General features: G+C 43.3%; 2 pseudogenes; both read right to left on the bottom strand.

The window, feature by feature from the left end:
• Positions 1–2,109: 2,109 nt before the first annotated feature.
• LOC149578943 (25S ribosomal RNA) lies at positions 2,110–3,623 on the bottom strand (annotated as a pseudogene).
• Positions 3,624–4,486: 863 nt separating this feature from the next.
• LOC149578942 (18S ribosomal RNA) lies at positions 4,487–5,352 on the bottom strand (annotated as a pseudogene; the record flags this gene model as incomplete).
• Positions 5,353–26,832: the final 21,480 nt, after the last annotated feature.

The raw sequence follows: 26,832 nt of genomic DNA, 5'->3' as shown, positions 1-26,832 counted from the left end.
GAGGTAGGGTTACAGGTCAGGGCACTTAGAATCAAGTCGAGCACGGTGACATGAGTCATGCTAAAAATTTGGAGATGACTCAAGTTGGGGCATCCGACTCTATTCGAGTTCAAAACTTTGGGACTTGATAAAAAAAAGAAAATAGAAAAAAGTTATCCAGTTTTGGATCACGTAAGTGACTCGGGCCACTCAGAATCAAGGCGAGTGTGGTTACATGATTCGAGCAAAAAAAAAATGCAGGTGGTTAAGGCTCGAGGCAATTCGAGTTGGGGTAGCTGAGTCGATTCAAAAACTTTGGCCGTTAGCCAAAAAAAGACTTAATCACTTTTGGATCACGTACATGACTTGGGGTGCATAGAATCAAGTCAAGCATGGTGACATGAGTGGTTCAAAAAAATTGTAGGTGATTAAGGCTCGAGGCAATTTGAGTCAGGGTTGCTGACACGATTCGGGTTGAAATCTTTGGGTGTTAACCAAAGAAGGAAGAAGTTAACTACTTTTGGATCATGTACATGACTCGGGGCACCAAGTTGAGCACGTTGACATGAGTCCTGCGAAAAAATTGGAGGCAGTTAAGGCTTGAGGCGATATGAGTCGGGGTTTCCGACATAATTTGGGTTGAAAACTTTGGGCGTTAACCCAAAAAAAGAGTTGACCACCTTCGGATCACGCACATGACTCGGCTCACTTAGAATCATGTCGAGCACGGTGACATGAGTCGTGCAAAAAAATTGGAGGCAGTTAAGGCTCGACGCGATTCGAGTTGGGGTTAGGGTAGTTGGGGCAATTCGTGTCGAGGTTGTCGATACGGTTCGAGTTGAAAACTTTGGGCATTAACCCAAAAAAAAAAAAGTTGACCTCTTTTGGACCACGTACATGACTCGGGGCACTTAAAATCAAGTCGATCACGGTGACATGGGTTGTGCAAAAAATTTAGAGGTGATTTGAGTTGTGGTAGCCAACTCAATTTGAGTTCAAAACTTTGGGCGTTAACCAAAAAAATAAGTTGACCGATTTTGGATCACGTACATGAGTCGTTTGCCCTCGCGAAAATTGCAAAACCTGGGGACCTGCCTGGAATTTGCAGTCGGAAGATTTTTTTGCCCTCACAAAAATTTACAAACCCCACCTGCTTGAAATTTGGACTTGGAAGATTTTTCTGCCCTCACGGAATTTACAAACCCCACCCGCTCGGAATTTGGCATTTGGAAATTATGAAGCCCCGCCCGCCCAAAATTTGGACTTGGAAGATTTTTCTGCCCTCACAGAAATTGCAAACCTAACCCACATATAAATTGCACTTGGAAGACTTTTTCGCACTCGCAGAAATCACAAAACCCCACCCGCAGGGAATTCGGCACTTGGGAGATTTTTCTGCCCTTCCAAAAATTGCAAACCCCACAAGCTCGAAATTAGAGACTCGGGAGAATTTTTTCCCCCTCGTGGAAATTTTATGAAACCCCACTTGCCCGAAATTTGGCACTCGAGAGATTTTTCTGGCCTGGCAGAAATTTCTACAAAACCTCTCCCTCCCACCCAAAATTTGGCACTCGGGAGATTTTTCTGCCCTGGCGGAAATTGCAAACTCCACCCACCAGGAATTTGGCACCTGGGAGATTTTTACGCCCTTGCAAAATTTGCAAACCCCACCCACCGAGAATTTGGCACTTGGGAGATTTTTTCACCCTCGTGAAAATTTTCTCAAAACCCCACCCACCTGGAATGTGGCACTTGGGAGATTTTTTTGCCCCGGCAAAAATTGCAAAACGCCACCCACCGGGAATTCGGCACTTGGGAGATTTCTTTGCCCTCGTAGAAATTTTCACAAAACCCCACCCACTCAAAATTTGGCACCTGGGAGAGTTTTCCCGCCCTCGCAAAAAATTGCAAACCCCACCCGCCCAAAATTTGGCACTTGGAAGATTTTCTCGCACTCGCACAAATTGCAAACCCCACCCATCGAGAATTTGGCACCTGAGAGATTGTTATGAGCTTGCAAGTAAAAACCTTGCAAACCCCACCCCCACCTAGAATTTGGCACTTGGGAGATTTTCTCGCCCTCGCGCAAATTACAAACCCCACCTGCCTCAGAGTCAAAAAAGGTTTTACGAATCGAGGCGACAAAGGGCTGAATCTCAGTGGATCATGGCAGCAAGGCCACTCTGCCACTTACAATACCCTGTCACTTATTTAAGTCATCTACAAAAGGTTCTTCTTGCTGACCACTTGAAATTAATATCCAAGGTTGCTCCAATGTGCTAGTGTGCCGATCGGAGATGGCCAATGACATGGGCCCCTGGGAGTGCAAGAGCACCCCTACTACGGGTCATGATCCAGCTGAAGAGAGATATGTGCCGCATCTAGCGTGGATTCTAACTTAGAGGCATTCAGTCATAATCTGACACACAGTAGCTTTGCACCACTGGCTTTTCAACCAAGCGTGATGACCAAATGTGTGAATCAATAGTTCCTCTCATACTTAGTTGAATTACTATCACAGCGTGGATCATCAGTACGGTAAAACTAACCTATCTCACGACGGTCTAAACCTAGCTCACGTTACCTATTGGTGGGTGACCAATCCAAAACTTGGTGAATTTTGCTTCATAATGATAGGAAGAGCCAACATTGAAGGATCAAAAAGCAACGTTGCTATGAACGCTTGGCTGCCACAAGCTAGTTATCCCTGTGGTAACTTTACTGATACCTCTAGCTTCAAATTCTTAAAGTCTAAAGGATCGATAGGCCACGTTTTCACAGTTTGTATTCGTACTAAAAATCAAAATCAAATGAGCTTTTACCCTTTTGTTCCACACGAGATTTCTATTCTCGTTGAGCTCATCTTAGGACACCTACATTATCTTTTAACAGATGTGCCACCCCGGCCAAACTCCCCACCTGACAATGTCTTCCACCCAAATCGGCGCACCTAGACGCACCTTAAGGCCAAAAATAGGGGCATTGCCCCATCTCCACCTCACAGAATAAGTAAAATAATGTTAAAAGTATTGTTATTTTACTTGCACCCGAAAGCTCCCACTTATTCTACAACTCTCAAGTCATTTCACAAAGTCAGACTAGAGTCAAGCTCAACAGGGTCTTCTTTCCCCACTGATTCTGCCAAGCCCGTTCCCTTGGCTGTGGTTTTGCTAGATAGTAGATAGGGACAGTGGGAATCTCATTAATCCATTCATGCACGTCACTAATTAGATGACGAGGCATTTGGCTACCTTAAGAGAGTCATAGTTACTCCTGTCGTTTACCTGCGCTTGGTTGAATTTCTTCACTTTGACATTCAGAGCACTGGGCAGAAATTGCATTGTGTCAGCATCTGTAGGGACCATCGCAATGCTTTGTTTTAATTAAACAGTCGGATTCCCCTTGTCCGTACTAGTTCTGAGTCGACTGTTCACCCCCTAGGGAAAGCCCTCTGAAGGGGGCATCCTGTGTCCATCGCTCGATCGGCGTGTGACGGGCCGCCCTCGCCATGGGAGCAGCTTGGGCAGGCTGCCAATAGCCCACGAGTTTGAGGCATAGACCCCTAGGCCCAACCCTCAGAGCCAATCCTTTTCCCAAAGTTACGGATCCATTTTGTCGACTTCCCTTACCTACATTGTTCTATTGACCAGAGGTTGTTCACCTTGGAGACCTGATGCGGTTATGAGTACGATTGGGCGTGAATGGTACTCAATCCTCTAGATTTTCAAGGGCCACTGAAGGTGTACCGGACACCGCGGGACATGCGGTGCTCTTGCAACCACCGGACCCTATCTCCGGTTGAACCGATTTCAGGGTGGGCAAGCTGTTAAAAAGAAAAGATAACTCTTCCCGGGGCCCCCGTTGATATCTCCAAATTTCCTAACCTTTCCGTCCACCGCCATGTCCCGGTTTGGGAATATTAGCCTGATTCCCTTTCGATGATCGCGCAAAGTGTGCCCTTGAAATAGGGTTTCCCCATCTCTTAGGATTGACTAACCCATGTCCAAGTGCTGTTCACATGGAACCTTTCCCCACTTCAGTCTTCAAAGTTCTCATTTGAATATTTTCTACTACCACCAAGATCTGCACCAGGGGCCGGTCTACCTAGGCTCACACCCAAGGTTTCGCAACAACCCCTGCGTCCTCCTACTCATCGGAGCTTGGCACCTCCCCCGACGGCCGAGTATAGGTTGCGCGCTTCAACGCCATCCATTTTCGGGGCTAGTTGATTCGGTAGGTGAGTTGTTACACACTCCTTAGAAAATTTTGACTTCCATGACCATCGTCCTGATGTCTTAATCAACCAACACCCTTTGTGGGATCTGGGTTATCATGCAATTTGGCACCGTAACTCAGCTTTTGGTTCATCCCGCATCGCCAGTTCTGCTTACCAAAAATGGCCCACTTGGAGCTCACGATTCTGTGGTGCAGCTCAATAGAGCAGCCACGCCAAATTACCTATTTAAAGTTTGAGAATAGGTCAAGGGCGTTATGCCTCCTATGCCTCTAATCATTTGCTTTACCTGATAAAACTCGCACGTGATCTGGTCGGCATCATTTATGGTTGAGACTAGGATGGTATCTGATCGTCTTCGAGCCCCCAACTTTCATTCTTGATTAATGAAAACATCCTTGGCAAATGCTTTCATAGTGGTTCATCTTCCATAATGCTAGCAGAAGGGATGTGAGGGCCAGTGCACACCCAAAAGGCGGACCGACCGTGACGACCCAAGGTCCAACTATGAGCTTTTTAACTGCAACAACTTAAATATACACTATTGGAGCTGGAATTATCGTGGCTGCTAGCACCAAACTTGCCCTCCAATGGATCCTCATTAAGGGATTTAGATTGTACTCATTCCAATTACCATACTCGATGAGCCCAGTATTGTTATTTATTATCACTACCTCCCCGTGTCATGATTGGGTAATTTGCGCGCCTGTTGCCTTCCTTGGATGTGGTAGCCATTTCTCAGGCTCCCTCTCCAAAATCGAACCCTAATTCTCTATCACCCATCACCACCATGGTAGGCCTCTATCCTACCATCGAAAGTTGATAGGGCAAAAATTTGAATGAAGCGTCGCCAGCACAAAGGCCGTGCGATCCGTTGAGTTATCATGAATCACCGAAATAGCGACTGAGCCCGCGCCGGCCTTTTATCTAATAAATGCATCCCTTTTGAGAGTTAGGATTTGGTGCATGTATTAGCTCTATAATTACTATGGTTATCCGAGTAGCAAAGTACCATCAAAGAAACTATAACTGATTTAATGAGCCATCCGCAGTTTCACAGTCTGAAATAGTTCATACTTAGACATGCATGGCTTAATCTTTGAGACAAGCATATGACTACTGGCAGGATCGACTAGGTAGCTTCTAACAACGAGGGGACCCCCAAGACCTGCTACAGCCAAGGGATGCCCACCGCGATGGGAAACCAAAATTTGCATTTTCTCCATCATGCATCCAAACATAATCCATCGCACAAGCAACAAGAATGATGTTCACAGCACATGCAGGACTCACAATGCTCAAAGATTTCACACAAGAGGAAAGTGTCCCATCATCGATCAGAGAGGGTTGAACAGGGAGCCTCAGTTCACAGGCACCTGGGAAGAACATCCCGTACGGAACCCTTTACCCTCAAACTCACTGTTGCCACTACTCGGAAAGAAGCCTCGAGTCTGTACGAGATGCACTGCGCATGTAGCCACCTCAATTGTAAGGCCACTCAGAGACATCCATTTCCTAGGCATATGCCTCCTACACACCTCAGTAACTATTCCCCATGACATGTGATCTTCCAGCGCAGGTACAAAAAAGTTCCTACGGATGAACACTCACACTAGCCTTGTCGGACAAGCTTCAATCTCATGCACATGCACATACCGAAGAAATGCACCGCGAGGGAACCACCCGTGAGCACCCACATCTCGGCAAAAAGCATTCGTGCAATTTCTTCCCTAGATAGACACATTGGGCCTGTACTTTTTGAGCATTGCAAAGATGAGGGCTTTGGTTCGTAGGAGCCTAAGAAGAACATCTCATACGAAACCTGTTCCCCCAAAATGCTCGAATCACAAATGCTCGTAGCAGAGTCGTAATGCAAAGATGTACACCGTGCATGTGACCGAGTAAGGACACTCAGAGACATCCATTTCCTAGGCATATGCCCCTTGTAGAACAAGAATAAGTATGCAAAGAACATTTACAAATAAAGTAAACATTCACAAACCAAAAACTAAATTCACATATATGCTTAGACAAAGAAAGCAAACAAGAAGTGCAAACCTCACAAGAGAAAACACTCCATGCTTTCTTGATTCTGTAGATGTTTCCTTTTGCAATGGATGTATGCTCAAGATGCTCAAAAGCTACTTCAATGGAGATGGGTAATGGCAAATTGGTAGCTTTGTGAGCTCTCAATTTGGCATTATAAGGGTATGGGTATGTCTTTTGGCTCTCAAAAGGGCATGGTAACTTTAGCTCAAAGATTGTTGATGAAATGGCTTGGGATGGGATTCAATTTATAGGCTAAGGGGTAGAGGGATGGAGGGTTTAGATGCAAGGATGGATGAAGGCTTAAGGAGGGCTAGGATGCACTCAAAGGAGAGCACATGGATTGTGCTTGTTTAGAACCAATGGGAAGGTGACACTTGTCACAAGGAGGATGAGTGTGAGAGGGTAGGGTAAAGGGTTGGTTAAAGGCATGATGAGTGGGGTTGAGTATGTAAGAGGGATGTAAGAGGAATGAGTGTGGAAGAGGGAAGAGTGTGGAAGATGGGTGTAAGAGTCATGAGTGGGCTTGTAAGAGTCTTTATGTTCTGTAAGAGCACTCATGACTTAGTGGTTGGGTTTTTTGAGGGGAGACTTTGGTTTGGATTAGGAAAGTCTTAAACTTGTTTAGGGAATGTGACAACATTAGTGGGTGGATTAGGCTTGGGTTTAGGATTAGCTTAGGGATGTTAGAGATGTGCAAGTGGATGGAATTAATGAGGGTGGGTGAGTTAGTGGCTAAGCTTGGTTAGTATGGGTGGATGGGGTGGATTAGGCTAAATGGAGGATTAGAGATAGGTTAGGGGTTTTTGAATTTGAGGATTTCATTTATCAAATAGATTTATTTAATAAATGGGGAATTTTGGAATTAGATAGAAGAATACGATTTAATTGATAAATAATAGATTATTTGATTTATCAATTAGGACTATAGATGATTAATTAAATTAATCAACTAGGGATGGCAAAGGATTAATTAAATAAGAATTTGATTAATGATGCCTTTAGAGATTGCTAAATTAGATTACCAAAGTAGTGTAATCAAATTTAGGTGTCTACATTTTGCCCCTCTTTGACATAGTGTTGAAAAAACACTATTTCAAAGAAGTTCGAATGAAGATGACACGAGGAAGATGTTTTAGCAACAAGGTTGCCCTAGTCTCGGATAAGAAGAGGAGAGACTAGACTTAGATGATGCCCCCTCAAGAAGGTGGCGGGGAGAGAAATGAGGCTCGATGACTTCTTGAAAAGTACAAGAAATTGAGATGAGCTAAGACACAGGTTTTCAAAGAGAAGGGGCTGAATTAGCTCAAACTCTCACTACGGGAGAATGATAAAGGGAAAATAGAGGCACAAAAGTAAAGCAAGCTTAAGACTTTCCAGGATTGGGGGGGGAGATTGAGGAGCGAAGTGCTATAAAAGGAATCTGTGGTAGGGAGATAGAATGATAAAGCTGATGCAATAGGATTTCAAAGAGTCAGATTGGCAGAAGATGGGTTTCGGAGATCCCTAGGACTAGGATTGTGGATCTCGAAAGATGAGGCTTGGTGGATTGATTTGATTGGTGGATCCTTAAGACTAGGATTATGGATCCCTAAAGCTAAGCGTGAGGATTTATCCAAAGAGATACTGATGCATAAGCTGGGATAGGTGTTGGGTATGGATGGGGGATAATGGAGATGAAGGGAATCCATTGAAGCTTTTTGAGCGGGGGGATACTTCAAAGAGAAGTACCACCATGTAGTTGAGCACTAGATTTTCTATAGGACTATTGGTTAATTTCCAAGGTTACCAAGAACATCAAGGCTTTTTCACCAACTGTCCAAAGGACTGATGAACTGACTCAAAACAAACACACAAGGATTGCCCCAGTATCATACATGAATCCCAGAGGAAGCAGCGTGGAAACGACACTAGGTAACCCACAAGCAGAAAAAGAAAAAGAAAAGCAAAAGACCTGATCAAGACCTTACGCTCTAATTGCCCCATTCGCAGCATACCATGATATGGAAGATCATGGCAACCTTGAGGAGGGAACAAGGAGATTTCTTGGAAAAGATATTTCAAGACCCAAAAGGGAAGATCCCAAATCAAAAGAAAGTGAAAATCCAAAAGAGAACTATTTTCCAACGAGATGGGTAGTATGAGGTACTAATGGACCAAGATCAGACATGAGGAAAGCTATATCCTGCAAGAATCTATTAGAGAGCACCTAAGCTGATGGATCTGGATGAGTGATGTGTCTGGCAAGCTAAACTAAGAAGGATAACACTTTGGTGATAGGAGATCTAGCTAAAGGATGCATTGGAATATCTAACCAAGGTGTGCGATGTGTGCAAGATGTTGACCAAGGATGAACTAACATGAAAGCCGGATAGATACAATGATACTAAGCTAAAGAGGATGTACAAGCTGACGGACCAAGATATGTTACAAATGTACAAGTTTGTTCATGTTTTGGTTTTTTTTGAGATGGAAATGTTTGTGAAGGATGGAATGTCTATAATAGTTGATAGGTGGATAGGTAGATGGTTTGTGAAAAGCTTAAGGAAAATCGGATTCTGTGTGTGCATGTGATAGGATATAGGCTAGGATACAAGATTATTTACAAGCTGGAATATGGTACAAGCTTTGGACAAGATTTAGATATATACAAGGTATGGTACAAGATTTACAAGGTATAATACAAGCTTTGGTACAAGATTTACAAGCTGTACAGGAGGTATTGACAAGCTCCATTAGATTTTGGATATTTGATTGGAACACCAAGGGAACGAGCAGGTGTTTTATGGGATGGTGGGTGGATGGATGAGGGATAGGATAGTGATAGATAATGGATTAGTCTTTAGCACATAAGGTGCCTAAATTACCAGGTTTTCACCAAGGTACCTATCCAAGGTGCTTGAATTGCCAAGTTTTCACCATTGGACGCTTATTTCTCTTTACTATTTTTTTCTTGTATTTTTCAAAAGCTGGGTATACCAAGGATCTTCAAGCATAGAACTTCTTGAGATGAATGATGTTAGTGGGATCATTCAAGAGTTCTCCTTCTGGTGTAGATAATTGATAGGCTCCGGAGCCAAAGGAGGCAGTAACCACATAGGGACCAAGCCATGTAGGTTCAAACTTGCCTTTCTTTTCTCGATCTGCTTGGACTTTGATATTTTCTTTGAGGACCATGTCACCTAGCTGAAAGTGTCGTGGGAGCACCTTCTTGTTGAAATTCCTTTTGAGACGAGTTTGATAGACTGTGAGATGGTCATAGGCTTGTTCTCTCTTCTCATCTAAGAGATCTAGCTGGGTGAGTTGAGCTACTCTGTATTCTTCATCTGAGATTTGCCCTCACAAAGATATGCGTAGTGAGGGAAGTTCAACTTCTATAGGTAATACCACTTTGGCACCATAGACTAGGGAGTATGGAGTTGTGTCTGTGGATGTACAGAAGGAAGTTTGATAGGCCCATAGAGCTAGATTTATTTGAAGGTGCCAATCACGACTGGAATCATTGACAACTTTCTTTAAGATTTTGAGGAGGGTTTTATTAGTTGCCTCTGCCTGGCCGTTACCTTGTGGGAAATATGGGCTAGAAAAGAAGTGATGGATGTGGAGGGAAGTGCATAATTCTTCCATGTTGAGATTTTCAAAATTACCTCCGTGGTCAGTGAAGATGGTGGATGGGATGCCGAAGCGGCAAACAATGTGGTACAAGATGAACTTGGAGACTTGAACTCCTGTAGCTGAGACTAGGGGGACTGCTTCCACCCACTTAGTGAAATAGTCTGTAGTTGTTATTATCCATTTATGTCCATTAGATGAGAGAGGTGTGATAGTTCCAACTAGATCAAGGCCCCAACAAGAAAAAGGCCAAGGTGGTGCAATAGGCTGTAGATCCTGTGCTGGAGCGTGCACAAGATTTGCATGCTGCTGACATGGGAGACACTTTCTGAAAAAGTCACAAGAGTCTTCTTCAATGGTAGGCCAATAGTAGCCTGCTCTAAGGATTTGTCGTGCTAGGACAATACCACTCATGTGGGCACCGCAAAGTCCAGAATGTACTTCTTTTAATGCCATTGCGGCCTCATTTTCATCTAAACATCGAGAGAGAGTATCATGATAACCCCGACGATATAGGGTATTGGCTATGATAACATAGAGGGATAATTTTTGGATGAGGTTCTAGCGTTGGTTACATGTGAGGTGAGGGGATATGATACCATCGTTAAGGTAAGCATGAATTTCATGGTACCAAGGGGATTGGGGACCAACCAAGATACAAACGCGGTTTGAATCCTCATTCGCATAGGCAGGTGTGAGGAGCTGCTCAACTAAAATCTCATACTGCGTAGCTTCTTGGGGAATTTCCAAGAGCAAGTCGATAGTGGCCATGGCATCTACTGCCTTATTCTGCATTCGAGGCACTTGTGTAAACTGAAGCTTTGTAAAATGCTGGGTCAGCTGATCAACTAGCTCTTTGTAGGGTAATAGCTTTTCATCTTTGGTTTGATATTCATTTAAGACTTGTTTGATGATGAGCTGGGAATCACCAAAGATTTCTAACTTAGTGATATTCCATTCTATAGCTATCTTTAATCCTGCTACAAGAGCTTCATATTCTGCTATATTGTTGGTGCTAGGGAATTGTAGCTTGAAGGCTTTTGGAATGTAATCTCCTTGAGGTGTAACTAATAATATTCCTGCCCCTGATCCATGAGAGGTGTATGAGCCATAAAAATAAAGCTTCCATGGGGGCTTTTCTTCAATTAGGTAGATATGCTCATCTGGAAATTTTGTGAGCAAAGGATATGCATCTACTAGAGGTGCATCAGCTAGGTGATCTGCTATAGCTTGCCCTTTGATTGCCTTTCTGTCCACATACTGGATGTCAAACTCACTTAGTAGCATAACCCGTTTGGCCAAACGGTCTGTAAGTGCTATTTTGGAGAGCATATACTTGAGAGGGTCAATCTTGGAGACTAGTTGGATGGTATGACTTAGCATGTAGTGGCAAAGCTTTTGAGTTGAGAAAACAACTGCCAAACAAGCTTTTTCCATAGGAGTGTAATTGAGTTCATAACCAACTAGGGTTCTACTGATATAGTAGATGGCTCTCTCTCTACTATAATCATCATGTTGTGCTAGAAGTGCCCCTAGAACAGTAGGTGTTGCTGATATATACAAGATCGAGGGAGGACCAGGAACTGGTGGAACCAAGATAGGGGGATTGGTGAGGTACTGCTTGAGCTGATTGAAGCTGCGCTGACATAAAAGATCCCACTTGAAGTTCTCATTCTTCTTTAGCAAGTGTGAAAATGGTGTACACTTATCTGCAAGTTGGGAGATGAAGTTCCAGATAGATTGAAGTTTTCCCTAAAGAGAGCGAAGCTGTCACAGTGTCTGGGGAGGAGGCATGTTTAAGATAGCCTTGACCTTTTTGGGGTCGATCTCTATACCTCGTTTAGAAACTATGAAGCCTAGAAGCTTGCCAGATGTGACCCCAGAGACACACTTCTTTGGATTTAGCATGAGATGATATTGGGCCAACCTATCAAAGACTTTCTCCAAGTTAGCAAGATGATCCATGAAGGTGTGAGATTTGACTAGGATATCGTCCACATAATCCTCCAAAATGCTATGGATAAGATCATGGAAAATGGCTGTCATAGCTCTTTGATAGGTAGCCCTAGCATTCTTTAGGCCAAAAGGCATCATGGTGTAGCAAAAGGTTCCCCAAGGGGTAGTGAATGCTATCTTATGCTGGTCCTCTTTTGCAATCTTGATCTGATTATACCTAGAAAATCCATCCATAAGGGAAAAAATTTCATGTCCAGTTGTAAGATCTACAATCATATCTATGTTGGGCAAGGGAAAATCGTCCTTTGGACAAGATTTGTTAAGATCTCTAAAATCATTATAGATTCTGATGTCACTGGAAGGCTTAGTGATAGGGACCATGTTGGAGATCCATTTTGAGTAGTCGATAGGTCGGATAACCTTAGCAGCTAACATTCTTTCTAGTTTAGCTTTGACTAGTAATGCCACCTTGGGGTGCATTTTTCTAAGCTTTTGTCTGACGGGCTTGATCTTTGGATCGACTGCAAGATGATGAACTACAAGCTTTGGATCAAGTCCTGGCATGTCCTGATATGACCATGCAAATTGGTCAATGTTCTCTTGTAAAACCTCAAAGAGGAGGTCAGCATGGTCTTGTGATAGGGATGCAACAATGTGAACAATTCTAGGGATCTCTGAAGAACCAATGTTGACTTCTCTAGTATCCTCTATTAGAATACAAGACACCTCTAGTTGATTATCTTAAGGAGGCAATACTAAATCCTCATGTTCTGCTTGTGGCTCTGGATTTTCTTGCTGAGGGGTTCTCTTTGCTGCCTTAGCTAGTCCCGGTTTTACCTTAGTTCTAGTTTTGGGTGTATCGAAACTAGGTTGGGGATTTTCCCCAAAATACCCCTTGGGATCTATCTTATAGATGTAGGCAGAATCTGGCTTTGTCTTCTTATGAGGAGTTTCGGCTCCCATGAATCTTAGAAGCACTTCCTCTGATGCGAACTCATCAATATGTATGACACTTGGTTGGTCCCAATCTATGAGTTATGGATGAGCAAGTGGTAGGTCAATGAGATGGATGGATAGTTCTCGGAGAAAAAAGTCTCCTAGGAAGATTTGGTATGGGATATCATCGTAGGCTCTCTTTTCAACTTCCTCAGGAATGTCTTTGATTTCAACAAGGTCGCGGTGGATGTTCAAAAAAGCATGACCGTTCTCGTTGGTGCCCACAGTTGTGGGTATGCCAAAGCCAAGACCTAAATTTATTTCCCAATTATGTGCTTTGATGGGAAATTGCATGCCCCTTTCTTCTGGTCCTAGTCCACTTCCTTGATAGTTACATTTTTTAGTGACAAGCTTATGTTGTTGGGGATAATTCTGGCTAAAGTGATCAAGGCGTGCTTTATTTCTTGGAGGTGCATCCTTATGTAGCCAATTGTTGATATCTAGAGTGAGCTCCTCATGAAGAGGGGTTTTTGAGGACACAAAGGTGGTTGGGCCAAACTGTTTGTATCAAGGAGGTGGAATCTCCTTAGCTTTGTGATATGTTGGCCATCCATGGGTATGTGGATCAAGTGGGATTTCTCTGACAGAAAATGCATCTAATAGACTATATTCTCCACAACCTTTGTTGTTGATCATTACAGTAGATAGGGTGGAGGCAAGGATGGTTTCTGCATCATTACAAGTGTGGGATGAGCTAGCGATGGCTATGCCGATCTCTATTCCAGGGCAATGGTTTGTATATGAAGCTTCAACCACATTGCAGTAAGCAAAGGGTTCTGGATCAGCATGGATGGTTACCTCAGTGCCCTGATGCGGAAATTTGATGCACTGATGGTAGGTGGATGGAACGGCCTTCATAGCATGAATCCATGGGCGACCGAGGAGGATGTTAAATGGTAGGTTTAGATCAACAACATGGCAAACTGTCTCTTGAATGACTAGCCCAACCTTGATTGGTAGCAAAATAGTCCCTTCTGTGGTCCTTTCCAAGTTGTCATAAGCTTTGATGGTGATAACCTCACTGATCCTATCTACCTCAGTATACCCAGCTTGTTTTATGAATTTTAGGGTGCAAATGTTCAAGGCTGATCCATTATCTATCATTACTCTTTTCATAGCAAAATTGGATACCATGATGGCTATGCGAAGTGGAAGGGTGTGATCTGGCTCAACCATGAGTATGTCAGTGGGTTTGAAAGATAGGGCACATGAGGATGAAAGGTGTCCAACAAGATTACGAAAATCAGTAGCATTGATATCAGAAGGGACACAAGATTCTATGAGAGCACTATCAAGGATGTCTTTGTACATAGGACTAGTGTAGAGAAGGTCTAAAATGGATATTTAGGTTGGCATGTTCCCAAGGTGTTCCAAGATATTGTACCGGCTTTTTGATGGAGCTGATGGTGTTGATGAAACTGGTGGGCCTGCGATGTTAAATTGCGCTCTTCGAGTGGTGATCGCACACTCATTGTCTGGTCCTTGGATATTGATAACATTGACAGAAGGCTCTTTCTCAAATATACAACCTATAAGGCTACCATAGTCTATATAGGATGAAGTGTGGTCATTGTTCTTCCCATGCTGTTGGTTTGGCTGGCGGTTGTTGGTGTTGTTTTGGATAGGTGCTTTTCCAGGATTTTGGTTGTTGTGTGGAGGAAAAGCATTTTGATAAATCTGTAAGCCTGCATTGGGAGAGGTTTGGGCACCAACAGTGATTTCCTTCTGATCAATGAGGTCTTGCACATAGTCTTTCAGTTTCACGCATCTGAGGGTGGTGTGACCGCTTACCCTATGGAACTTGCAATACTCATTGTCCTTGTACCATGCAGCTTTGGATTGGCTTGGATCAATTTGTTGGGTAGGAGGAAATTTGATGAGGTTTTCCTTAGCCAATTTCTCAAAAATAACATCCAATGGCTCACCAAGGGGTGTATAGTTTCTAGGTGCAGGTTGGAATCTGGGCTTTTTCCCTGCAGCTCCATTGATGGCATTAGCTTGATTGTTAAACCCTTGAAAGTTGGGTCTTGTATTGTAGTTTTGATAGCTTTGATTATTTCATTGTTGGTAATTGATAGCTTGTTGGTTGTTTGTTTGATATGGTGGGTTAGACTGGTTTTGAGAAGGACCAACAATATTCACATGTCTGGTGTCAGTAACCCCATCTGTTGCAACATGCTTGTTTTTATTCCAATACCTAGACTTGTCATTGGAATGTGATTGATTTTGGTTGGCCTCTTTGTAAATATTTACCACACCATCTTTGATGAGTCCTTGCTCAAGGATCATTCCTTTCTCTTTGATATCCTTATAGGTCTGTAAACAGTTCATGGTCATGTGGTGAACCAAGCTAGGATGTGCATTATCAATAAAAATTTTCACCACATGGCATTCTGGCAAGGTGTAGGATATGCGGGTGGTAAGGGTTTTCCATCTTTGTAGGTATTCAGCAAGGCTTTCTCCACCTTTTTGCTTGGTGTGGACAAGATCAACTATTGATAGCTGTTTCAACAAGATGAGCATATTGGGATAGAAATGCCTCAGATAATTTAGCAAAGTTTTTAATTGTGCCATAGAGGATTCTATAAAACCATTCAAGAGCTGGTCCAGCCAAGGTTTTGGGAAAAAGGCGCAAGAGGAAGACATCATTGTATGCCACGTCCTGGCAATGCATGTAAAATTCTTTGATATGTGTGACAGGGTCTCCTTTTCCTCTGAATTTGTCAAATTTAGGTACCTCAAAGTGTTTGGGAAATGGTGTCGTGGTAATGGCTCTGTCAAATGGGTAAGGACACACATTCTCAAACTTGAATGTCTTTGGATCATTCCCTTCTTGGATGGCTTTTAGAGCTATCTTCATTTGCTCCCACTCTAAATTGATAGGTGATGGTTGGGGTGCCCCCAATGTAGGAGTGCCTTGAGGTAGGTATGTGCTAGATGGGGCCACTAAATATGGATGGATGTGAGGGATTTGCTGATAGGGATTGTTCATTATTTGGGCAGCTGCATGGTGGATGATGGGTTGTTGAGGGGGAGGTGGCACATATTGCTGCATGTGCTGCAAGGCTTGCTATTGATATGGGATTTGAGGTTGGGATTGAGGAACATAAGCTGGCTGTTGGATAAATGGATTGCTTTGTGGAGGTAAGGTATAAGATGGTTGTGAGGCTTGGGGAAAGGTTTGGAGGGCTTGTGGGGTTTGACCAATATATGTGGGTTGTGCCCCCATTTGGGATGGTATCTACAAATAATTAGTGGTTGGCTGGGGTGGTGGATTACCTCCTAGAAGTGGCATTGAAAAGTAGTTGGTAATTGGAGGTAATGGATTAGTTGGTGGTGGAGGTGGTGGGAATTGAAATCTTGGGAATGGAACTGATGGGGTTTGATAGCTTTTTGGCTGGATTTGGAAGCTTGGTAGAGTGGTGGTGGGAGCTGGGGTCACTTGGGAGCTTGGTAGAAGATTGGCAGTAGCTTGTGGGTTCTGATAGCTTTGTGGAGTGAAGGTAGTAGCTTGTGGATTTGTGGCTGGTGGTATTGGGCTCCCAAGACTTAATGGAAATGATGGGATTGTACTTTGGGCTATGGTGAACAAGCTGGGGGCAAAGAAAGGTTGATTACTTGGCACCATGGGTGGCATCCCTTTTGTATATTGCTGAGGTTGGCCAAAGATGCTAGCACTAATTTGGGAGATGGGTGGATTTGGAAGGCTAGGTTTGGGAGCAGCAGCAATAGTGGAGGGGGCGAACGGTGAGGTGTTTTGAGTAAAGGGGGTTCAGAGCAGAGAGGTATGAACCAAGGATGGAGTGATGGTGGCTGGGTTGGCTTGCGGTATGGAGATTTCAACTTGGGTGGATGATGGTATGTCTGGGTCTGTTGGGTCATATGGATTGGCTGGAGGCTCTTCTTTTGGAATATATTGAGGATAATTTGGATCATAAGAGCCTATGGGTGGTGGCAGCTACCCAAACAATGGGTGAGATGGATCTGATAATGGAGGGGGTCTTCCAAAGTAAAAGGTTCCTACATTGTCCCTTCGAAAATTAGCCATGATTGTCTCTTTGTTTTTGTCTATAATGGCATTTACCAATATTGCATTTCCTGGTTGGTTCATGAAAACTTCAATGTCAGTAGGTGATGGCATAGCTTGCTCTGGGCTGAAGGATGGCTGAGTGCTCAAGGGGGGTGATGTTGTTTGATCCAAATGATAGGGCTCCATTGTTTCTTTCTTCTTGGCTAAGCGAGTGACGGGTGGCATGAAAAATGCTCCTAGGGATGAGATGCAATAATGTTGATGGATGCAAAAGGGGGAAGGCTTTTCTATGCAAATGATTTCCTAGGTTGAGGCAAAGCTATATGACAAAACCTAGGGAGGATTGGGTTGGGGATTCTAACTTCAAAGATATGTTGTCAAAGCACAAACGGTCTGCTTTCCTATGTGCAAGCTTGGTGGTGATTATGTCAACTTAAGGATAGACTGATGATCCTTTAGGAAGAACACGAGATTGACCACTTGCAAATCCCAACCTTTAGCTCAAGGTGATGAGTGATAACAAGTGACAAAGCTAGATTACCCTAGAAAAAGCTCTGTCAAAGGGATAACCTTGGTGAGATTGGTGGATTTGGAAGATTTTAGGAATGGCAAACTTTTGGCAAGGTGACAACAATTTTGAAAGCTTAGATGTGCAGATTTTAGATTACTGGCTAGATGGTATGATTCTAAATGAGATGGATGAGCTAATAATGCTTAAGGGGATAACCTAAGATGGCTAGCTTTTCTACAAAGATGACTCTAGAGTGAAGCTTATCCAAGAAGATGTGGAGAAACAAGGTTGTCTAATCATAGAAATCATGCCTAGTTGGTAAGGCATAAGCAGGATTAACTCCTGGATGTTGGCTAAATTTGATGGTGCGCTCTAACCAGGCCTCTTGAAGTGCTTCGTCAGTAGCTTTGTCCTCTGCTTTGTGGAGTTTGGAAATTTGCGGGCTTGGTGTTATTTCTTTTCTCTTGGCTGAAAGTTCTTGGTATGCTAGAGATGGCTTGAGTTTGACCTTGTGAAACTTCTATTTGGGTTTGGGTTGTTCCAACATAATATCCTGAATTTTCTTGACTTTGGGAAAAATCTCAGTTGTTTTGCTTCAACTTGTTCAATCTTCTAAAATAGGCAGTGACTACACTAAGTGTGCCCTAAGCTAGGATTGACCAAGTTTGGCAAACATTCATTCAACAAGTAAAATAAAAACAAGCAATAGATAGGAACACCCAGATAGAAGTTTGTGGTTCTCAGAATGTGATACTTGCGCCAAGGAGTGTGTATGTTCTACAAATGTTTCGATCAGTCACTCCAAACACATTAACATCCTAGATGGTTTTCTGCAAGGCAGAAAATTGGTTTAGCTAGGGATTCCTCGATATACGCAAGGTACATGAGGCCCAAATTCGTAGATGAGACCAAAAGGATGTCACACAGTCGAGAGGAGTGGTAACCCATTTCTCCTCTTTCACTTCTCAAGGGTATAAAGTTCCTTGACGCTTAGCCCAAATGACAAAATCTTGATCCACCAGAACGCTGGAGTTGAGGTCATCGAAGAGGTGATGAAATCCCTAAGCAGGACTCCTAAAAAGAAACAAGGTTTTGGATCCTAATCTTATGCACCCGAGATGGCCTCGAAAGACGACAAGGGGAGATAAGACTTGGATGACCTTGGGCTAAAAAACACACTTGTTCTTTTACCAACTGACTCTTATGTCTGCTAATCTAGACTTTGCAAGCACTCCTGTTTAAGAGACAATGTTCAATTCCAACTTGAAGCGACAACAAAAGTAAATTGATCGAAGAATGCAAACAATAAGAAGAGTTAGGGTCAACAAAAGAAAACTCACGTGCCCGGAGGCCCTCCATGTCAAGTATCGATTAATTTTCTTTAATGCATTCAAGATTGAGCGTGAGTTTGTTTTAAGCCCAAAACAAAAGTGTGTGAGATTCGATTTCAAGTGCGTGCCCGGAGGCTCTCCACGTCAGTTGTTGTTCAATTTTAGTGCCCAAAATTGAAGTGTGATCGATTTAATCTAGAGATTTGGCCATCTAAGAATTTTGATAAAGTTAAAGCAAACGTTCAAAGACCAAGTGAGTGAGTTAGATTGTGGAACATTTAACACCTTTTTCAAGTAGACCCATCCCCATAAATGGTGCTGAGATTGCAACCAATGGTTAATATTTGATGGGTGATTAGAAAAGAGGTGAGTCCAAGGAACTACTCAAATTGATTTTTGTAAATTTGTATTTTAACTTAACAAAGTTTCTTAAATGTCCAAAAATCAAACTTTACCTAGATTGCATGTGAAAAAGAGATTTATTTTGTTCAATTTTAGAAGCTCCAAATGAAGTGTTTGATATTGTAATGGTTAATTGATCCTTGGCATTCAAGATTAGATTTTTTGTTTTAAGCATGCATTCCAAGGAAAGTTGATTTTAATCCATGACATTCAAGAGTGTGTTTTGAGCAACATTCATTCAATGGAAAATGTGTTTAACCATTCAAGTTCATTTTTTTAGCAACATGCATTCAAAGACAAATGGTTAAACATTCAAGTTCATTTTTTAGCAACATGAAAACCTGCAAGAAACATGGTTAGTGGTTCCATATGTGCTCCAACCTGCAATGAGACAAAAAAAAAGCAATTTAGTTAGTTAGCCAAAATCTTCAAAAATGAGAGCTTAACTATGGGAAAAATTTTTTTAACTTTTTTTGTTGTTTTTTCTATGCGTAAAAATGCTTAAAATGGTCTAAATCCTACGGAACAACTAAAAGTCAAATTTTGATTTATACTCTTTTTTTTAGCTACAAAGTGCAGAAATAAAGATTTTCAAACTGAAATGCAACATAAGCAGGCAGAGACGACAGTCTATCAAGCAGAGACGCCACAATACGAAGACGCTAAAATACAGAGATGCTAGTATTCAAAGATGATAGAATAGATTTGCGGCACAGAAAATAGGTGACAAGCAGAGACACCGATTTGCACAGATGCGGATTTTCGCAGACGACGATTTTTGTAGATGCAGATTTTTGCAGATGTCGATTTGTGCAAATGCAGATTTTAATAAACGTCGATTTTCGCATACGTGGATTTTTGCAGATGTCAATTTTTGCAGACAGAACAGGTTGCAGATGCCAAAACTGCGCCAAAAAAGCTAAAAAATGCGATTTTTTTTTTTAGATGGTATTTCTTCTTCCTAAGTGCGTTCTTTAACCTGCAAAAATAAGCAAAACACCCTCACAACACACTCAAACAACAAAAAACATTAGATGGTTGGAAAAATGATATATAGATGAAAATAGATGATTAAATGACCCATAGTGGGGTCCCACCGGGCGTGCCAAAATGTAGAACAAGAATTAGTATGCAAAGAACATTTACAAATAAAGTAAACATTCACAAACCAAAAACTAAATTCACATATATGCTTAGACAAAGAAAGCAAACAAGAAGTGCAAACCTCACAAGAGAAAACACTCCATGCTTTCTTGATTCTGTAGATGTGTCCTTTTGCTATGGATGTATGCTCAAGATGCTCAAAAGCTGCTTCAATGGAGATGGGTAATGGCAAATTGGTAGCTTTGTGAACTCTCAATTTGGCATTATAAGGGTATGGGTATGTCTTTTGGCTCTCAAAAGGGCATGGTAACTTTAGCTCAAAGATTGTTGATGAAATGGATTGGGATGGGATTCAATTTATAGGCTAAGGGGTAGAGGGATGGAGGGCTTAGATGCAAGGATGGATGAAGGCTTAAGGAGGGCTAGGATGCACTCAAAGGAGAGCACATGGATTGTGCTTGTTTAGCACCAATGGGAAGGTGACACTTTTCACAAGGAGGATGAGTGTGAGAGGGTAGGGTAAAGGGTTGGTTAAAGGCATGATGAGTGGGGTTGAGTATGTAAGAGGGATGTAAGAGGAATGAGTGTGGAAGAGGGAAGAGTGTGAAAGTTGGGTGTAAGAGTCATGAGTGGGCTTGTAAGAGTCTTTATGTTCTGTAAGAGCACTCATGACTTAGTGGTTGGGTTTTTTGAGGGGAGACTTTGGTTTGGATTAGGAAAGTCTTAATATTGTTTAAGGAATGTGACAACATTAGGGGGTGGATTAGGCTTGGGTTTAGGATTAGCTTAGGGATGTTAGAGATGTGCAAGTGGATGGCATTAATGAAGGTGGGTGAGTTAGTGGCTAAGCTTGGTTAGTATGGATGGATGGGGTGGATTAGGATAAATGAAGGATTAGAGATAGGTTAGGGGTTTTTGAATTTGAGGATTTCATTTATCAAATAGATTTATTTAATAAATGGGGATTTTTGGAATTAGATAGAAGAATAGGATTTAATTGATAAATAATAGATTATTTGATTTATCAATTAGGACTATAGATGATTAATTAAATTAATCAACTAGGGATGGAAAAGGATTAATTAAATAAGAATTTAATTAATGATGCCTTTAGAGATGGCTAAATTAGATTACCAAAGCAATGTATTCAAATTTAGGTGTCTACACCCCCTACATGCTTTTTGGTGCACCTCGTACAAATAGCCATACTTCGACAAGCCCTCCTAGAATTTCACATCTGAAGAGAGATGAAACACCTTGGGCTTTTTGTCCACACAATGCAAACACCGAATGCTCTCTTTAGGGGGGAGCTGAAGAAGAGTATCTCCTGCAGAACCCATGAGCTGTAACCATTCAGATCGCACAGGTCAGGATAGGGCATGGAGAGTTTTTGCATCCAAACAAAAATTATCGGTAATACTCTATGCTTCTACTGGCCCGGACCACAAAGGCTGTCACGACAGTGCCATGCACTTCTGTAGGATGAGACAGTGAAGAGGTGAGCATGCACTAAGAATGCACTAGCGAATAAATTATGCGGCAACCAAACCTTTCACCGGCCCCCCTCTCAATCCCATGGCTGTACCAATCGGCAAAAACTTAGGGTGGAGAGTGGACCCTCGATGAAATTAGGGATGTCAAGAAATGCACCCGTGCAACCATCTCTTTCCTTCTTGCCGTTCGGGTAGGATAAAAATGAAATGATAGAACGTGCCAATGAGACGGAGCCCTTGGCTAAAAGTTACAACTCCATACACACTCAGCAACAATCGCATCTTAGAATCGAACACCAAATTTGTAGTGTGTTGCAAGCCATGTAGACACCTACATATAGGGTATATCCAACAAAAAAAAGTGACAAGTACTTCCCAACAGCTCTGCCATTGCGATTACCAAATGGGATATACTCACCGCCACAGATTAATGACCATCATTACCGTCTAGGAATACATACAAGCACATCGAGCTTCATCCGATCAACTGGATGAATTTCACCTTGAAGGGGCCCAATCCAAAAGTTTCGGAGGTCATCTCTTGGAACTCTCAAGAACAAGGCCCATCTTACATGCAAACTCTGCTACTATGCAAACATAGGTTGCAATTAAAGAGAAATTGCAAGGCCCTCACAATGGTCCGAGGCCAATGCTCCGTCTAAGTCAATTTTCTCTTGCAATCACCATGCTATCATTCATAGAGAGATCTCCCCATTCACTTGTGATGTGATGCACAATCCAAGTGCTAGACGTGAGCTCACCCTTGAAAGGCCACTTTCAAAGGCATCCCCCGATGACACATTGGAACGACAACCGCTGTCGAACCATTCCCAATGTTGTGCCGATTGAGTTGGCATAGAGGTGACCTTGGGGAGCTCCCGCGTAGCAATTGGGATGTGCTTTCCTACCCATCTCTCACAAAGACCAATGTTAGCTGTGAAAAAATTTGGAATCCAAGGGCTCGCATCCATCGATATCGTCGGCACTAGGTCTATATACAAAGGCCACGGAGAGGTTCCGAGAAGAGAAGCCCCCCCTGCTCACTCGCACAAACATCCCAAATTCTAGACACAAGCTCCCGCCCTTAGCATCGCTCTCCAGATCACCACAATGACACATTGGAATGACAACTGCTGTCAAACAACTCCTAAAATTGTGGCAATGGAGTGAGAAAGAAGAGCAACTTTGGGGAGAGGCGCATAGAAAACGAGCTGCTCCTTCATTCCCCTCTTATATACAGATCTGATGTCACTGATTTCATTTGGAATCTGAGGCTACATTCATCCTTGCCCGCACGAGAAATGGCTCTTCTGATTGAATGGCTACGGGGAGCTTCCGATAACAAAGGCTCCCTTGTCACTCGTGATGCGCAGCCCAACTGCTAGATGATGGCTCGCCCTTCAAATTACAACCCAGGCAACCACCACAACGACACCATTGGAATGACAACCGCTGCTAAACCATTCCAAAAATTTTGCGCCAAAGAAGTTGTTGCGAAGAGAATGACTCTGGGGAGAGAGCACTCGCATAGCAAAATCGGGATGGCTTCACGACCCTTCCAATAGAAACGATGCTGGTGCCAATATTCAAAATCCAAATAACATGTCTTTCTCGAACACCGGCACTGATTCTATTGGGGAGGGTCATCGAGAGCTTTTGTTATCAAAGCCTCCCATTGTAGCCGTGATAGGCATGCAAAAAATTTTGCTAGAGCACCAAGCACCCACCTCATGGCTAGAGACAAGGGCTCGCCATTAGATCAACTTCAAAATCGAAGAACAGACGTGGTGTAGAATGGCAACGGCTGCCAAGTCTCTTTCATAATTGCGTCAGTCGAGTGATCGAAGAAGGTGATGTAAGAGAGGGTCCAAGCGTAGGCATTCGTTGGGGGATTCGCGTCGATGGCATAAATTTATGCAATACCCGAGCAACATCGGACGGAGGTGCTAGACGAGGGCTCCCATTTTAGATCAAGTTTTAAAATCACCAAGAAGATGCGGTGAGGGTTGGCAACCGCTGCCAAACCTTTTTCCAAAATTGTGCCAGCTGAGTGACAATAAAACATGATATAAAGGAGAGTCAAGGAATAGCACCCTCGAGGGTGGGCTTCATGCCCCTCTAATTGATTCAACGTCGGCGTCCACCGTTTCAAAATCTGACATATCCATCCGCCCAGACAGTGGCATTGAATCAATGAGGGGGGCACAGGAGAGGCTTGCGGCAGCCACCTCTCCCATTGTAGCCGTGATAGGCATGCAAAATTTTTTTCTAGAGTGCCAAAGCACCCACCTCATGGCTATAGACAAGGGCTTGCCATTAGATCAACTTTGAAATTACAGAACAGACCCGGTGTAGAATGGCAACCGCTGCCAAGTCTCTTTCGTAATTGCGTCGGTTGAGTGATCGAAGAAGGTGATCTAAGAGAGGGTCCAAGCATAGGAATTCATTGCAGGATTCACGCCGATGGCATAAATTTATGCAACACCCGAGCAAAACCAGATGGAGGTGCTAGACGAGGGCTCTCATTTTAGATCAAGTTTTAAAATCACCAAGTAGAAGTAGTGAGGGCTGGCAACCGCTGCCAAACCTTTTTCCAAAATTGTGCCAGCTGAGTGACAAGAAAACATGATCTAAAGTAGAGTCCAGGAATAGCACCCTCAAGGGTTGGCTTTATGCCCCTCTAATTGATTCAACATCAGCGTCCACTGTGTCAAAATTTGACATATCCATCCGCCCTAATAGCGGTGTTGAATCAATGAGGGGGGCATGGGAGAGGCTCGTGGAAACCACCTCTCCCATTGTAGCTGTGATAGGCATGAAAAATAATTTGCTAGAGCGCCCAAGTACCCACCTCGTGGCTAGAGACAAGGGCTGGCCATTAGATCAACTTCAAAATCACAGAACAGACGCGGTGTAGAATGGCAACCACTGCCAAGTCTCTTCCATAATTGCGTAGGTCGAGCAATCGAAGAAGGTGATCTAAGAGAGGGTCCAAGCATAGGAATTCATTTGGGGATTTGTGCCGATGGCATAAATTTATGCAACACTCGAGTAACACCGAACGAAGGTGCTAGACGAGGGCTCCCATTTTAGATCATGTTTTAAAATCACCAAGTAGATGCGGTGAGGGCTGGCAAGCGCTGCCAAACCTTTCTCCAAAATTGTGCCAGTCGAGTAACAAGAAAACATGATCTAAAGGAGAGTCCAAGAATAGCACCCTCAAGGGTGGGCTTCATGCCCCTCTAATTGATTCAACGTCGGCGTCCACCGTTTCAAAATTTGACATATCCATTCATCCTGACAGTGGCATTGAATCGATGAGGGGGCACGGGAGAGGCTTGCAGCAACCATCTCTCCCATTGTAGCCATGATAGGCACGCAAAAAATTTTGCTAGAGTGCCCAAGCACCCACCTGATGGCTAGAGACAAGGCCTCGCCATTAGATCAACTTCAAAATCGCAGAATAGACGCGGTGTAGAATGGCAACTACTGCCAAGTCTCTTCCGTAATTGCGTCGGTCAAGTGATCAAAGAAGGTGATCTAAGAGAGGGTCCAAGCATAGGCATTCATTGGGGGATTTGCGGCAATGGCAAAAATTTATGCAATACTCGAGCAACACCGAACAGAGGTGCTATATGAGGGCTCCCATTTTAGATCGAGTTTTAAAATCACCAAGTAGATGCGGTGAGGGATAGCAAGTGCTGCCAAACATTTTTCCAAAATTGCACCAGATGAGTGACAAGAAAACATGATCTTAAGGGGAGTCCAGGAATAGCACCATCGAGGGTGGGCTTCATGCCCCACTAATTGATTCAACGTCGGCGTCCACCATTTCAAAATCTAACATATCCATCTGCCCTGATAGTGGTGTTGAATCAATGAGGGGGGCAAAGGAGAGGCTCGCGGCAACCACCTCCCCCATTATAACCGCAATAGGCAGGTAAAAATTTTTGCTAGAGCACCAAGCACCCACCTCATGGCTAGAGACAAGGTCTTGCCATTAGATCAACTTCGAAATTGCAGAACAGACGCGGTGTAGAATGGCAACTGCTGCCAAGTCTCTTTCATAATTGCCTCGGTCGAGTGATCGAAGAAGGTGATCTAAGAGAGGGTCCAAGCATAGGCATTCGTTGGGGTATTTGCACCGATTGCATAAATCTATGCAAATACCCGAGCAGCACCAGACAGAGGTGCTAGATGAGGGCTCCCATTTTAGATCGAGTTTTAAAATCACCAAGTACACACGGTGAGGGCTGGCAAGCACTGCCAAACCTTTTTCCAAAATTGCGCCAGCTGAGTGACAAGAAAATATGATCTAAAGGAGAGTTCAGGAATAGCACCCTCAAGGGTGGGCTTCATGCCCCTCTAATTGATTCAACGTCGGCGTCCACCATTTCAAAATCTGACATATACATCCGCCCTGACAGCGACGTTGAATCAATGAGGGGGGCACAAGAGAGGCTTGCGAAACCCACCTCTCCCATTGTAGCCATGATAGGCATGCAAAAAATTTTGCTAGAGTGCCAAAGCACCCACCTCATGGCTATAGACAAGGGCTCGCCATTAGATCAACTTCGAAATCGCAGAAAAGATACGGTGTAGAATGGCGACCGCTGCCAAGTCTCTTCTGTAATTGCATCGGTCGAGTGATTGAAGAAGGTGATCTAAGAGAGGGTCCAAGAATAGGCATTCATTGGGGGATTCACGCCGATGGCAAAAATTTATGCAATACATGAACAACATTGGATGGAGTTGCTAGATGAGGACTCGAGTTTTAGATCACGTTTTAAAATCACCAAGTAGACGCAGTGAGGGCTGGCAACCGCTGCCAAACATTTTTCAAAAATTGTGCGAGCTGAGTAACAAGAAAACATGATCTAAAGGAGAGTCCAGGAATAGCAACCTCGAGGTTGGGCTTCATGCCCCTCTAATTGATTCAACGTCGGCGTCCACCATTTCAAAATTTGACATATCCATCCGCCCTAACAGTAGTGTTGAATCAATGAGGGGGGCACAGGAGAGGCTCGCGGCAACCACCTCTCCCATTGTAGCCATGATAGGCACTAAAAAATTTTTGCTAGAGTGCCAAGCACCCGTCTCATGGCTAGAGACAAGGGGTTGCCATTAGATCAACTTCA

This window comes from Cupressus sempervirens, chromosome 1 (assembly GCF_028749045.1).
Source record: "Cupressus sempervirens isolate cs-2001-9-10 chromosome 1, ASM2874904v1, whole genome shotgun sequence".
Taxonomy (NCBI): domain Eukaryota; kingdom Viridiplantae; phylum Streptophyta; class Pinopsida; order Cupressales; family Cupressaceae; genus Cupressus; species Cupressus sempervirens.
Note: the sequence above shows the minus strand (reverse complement) of the source record. Positions and strands in the feature narration are given on the sequence as shown.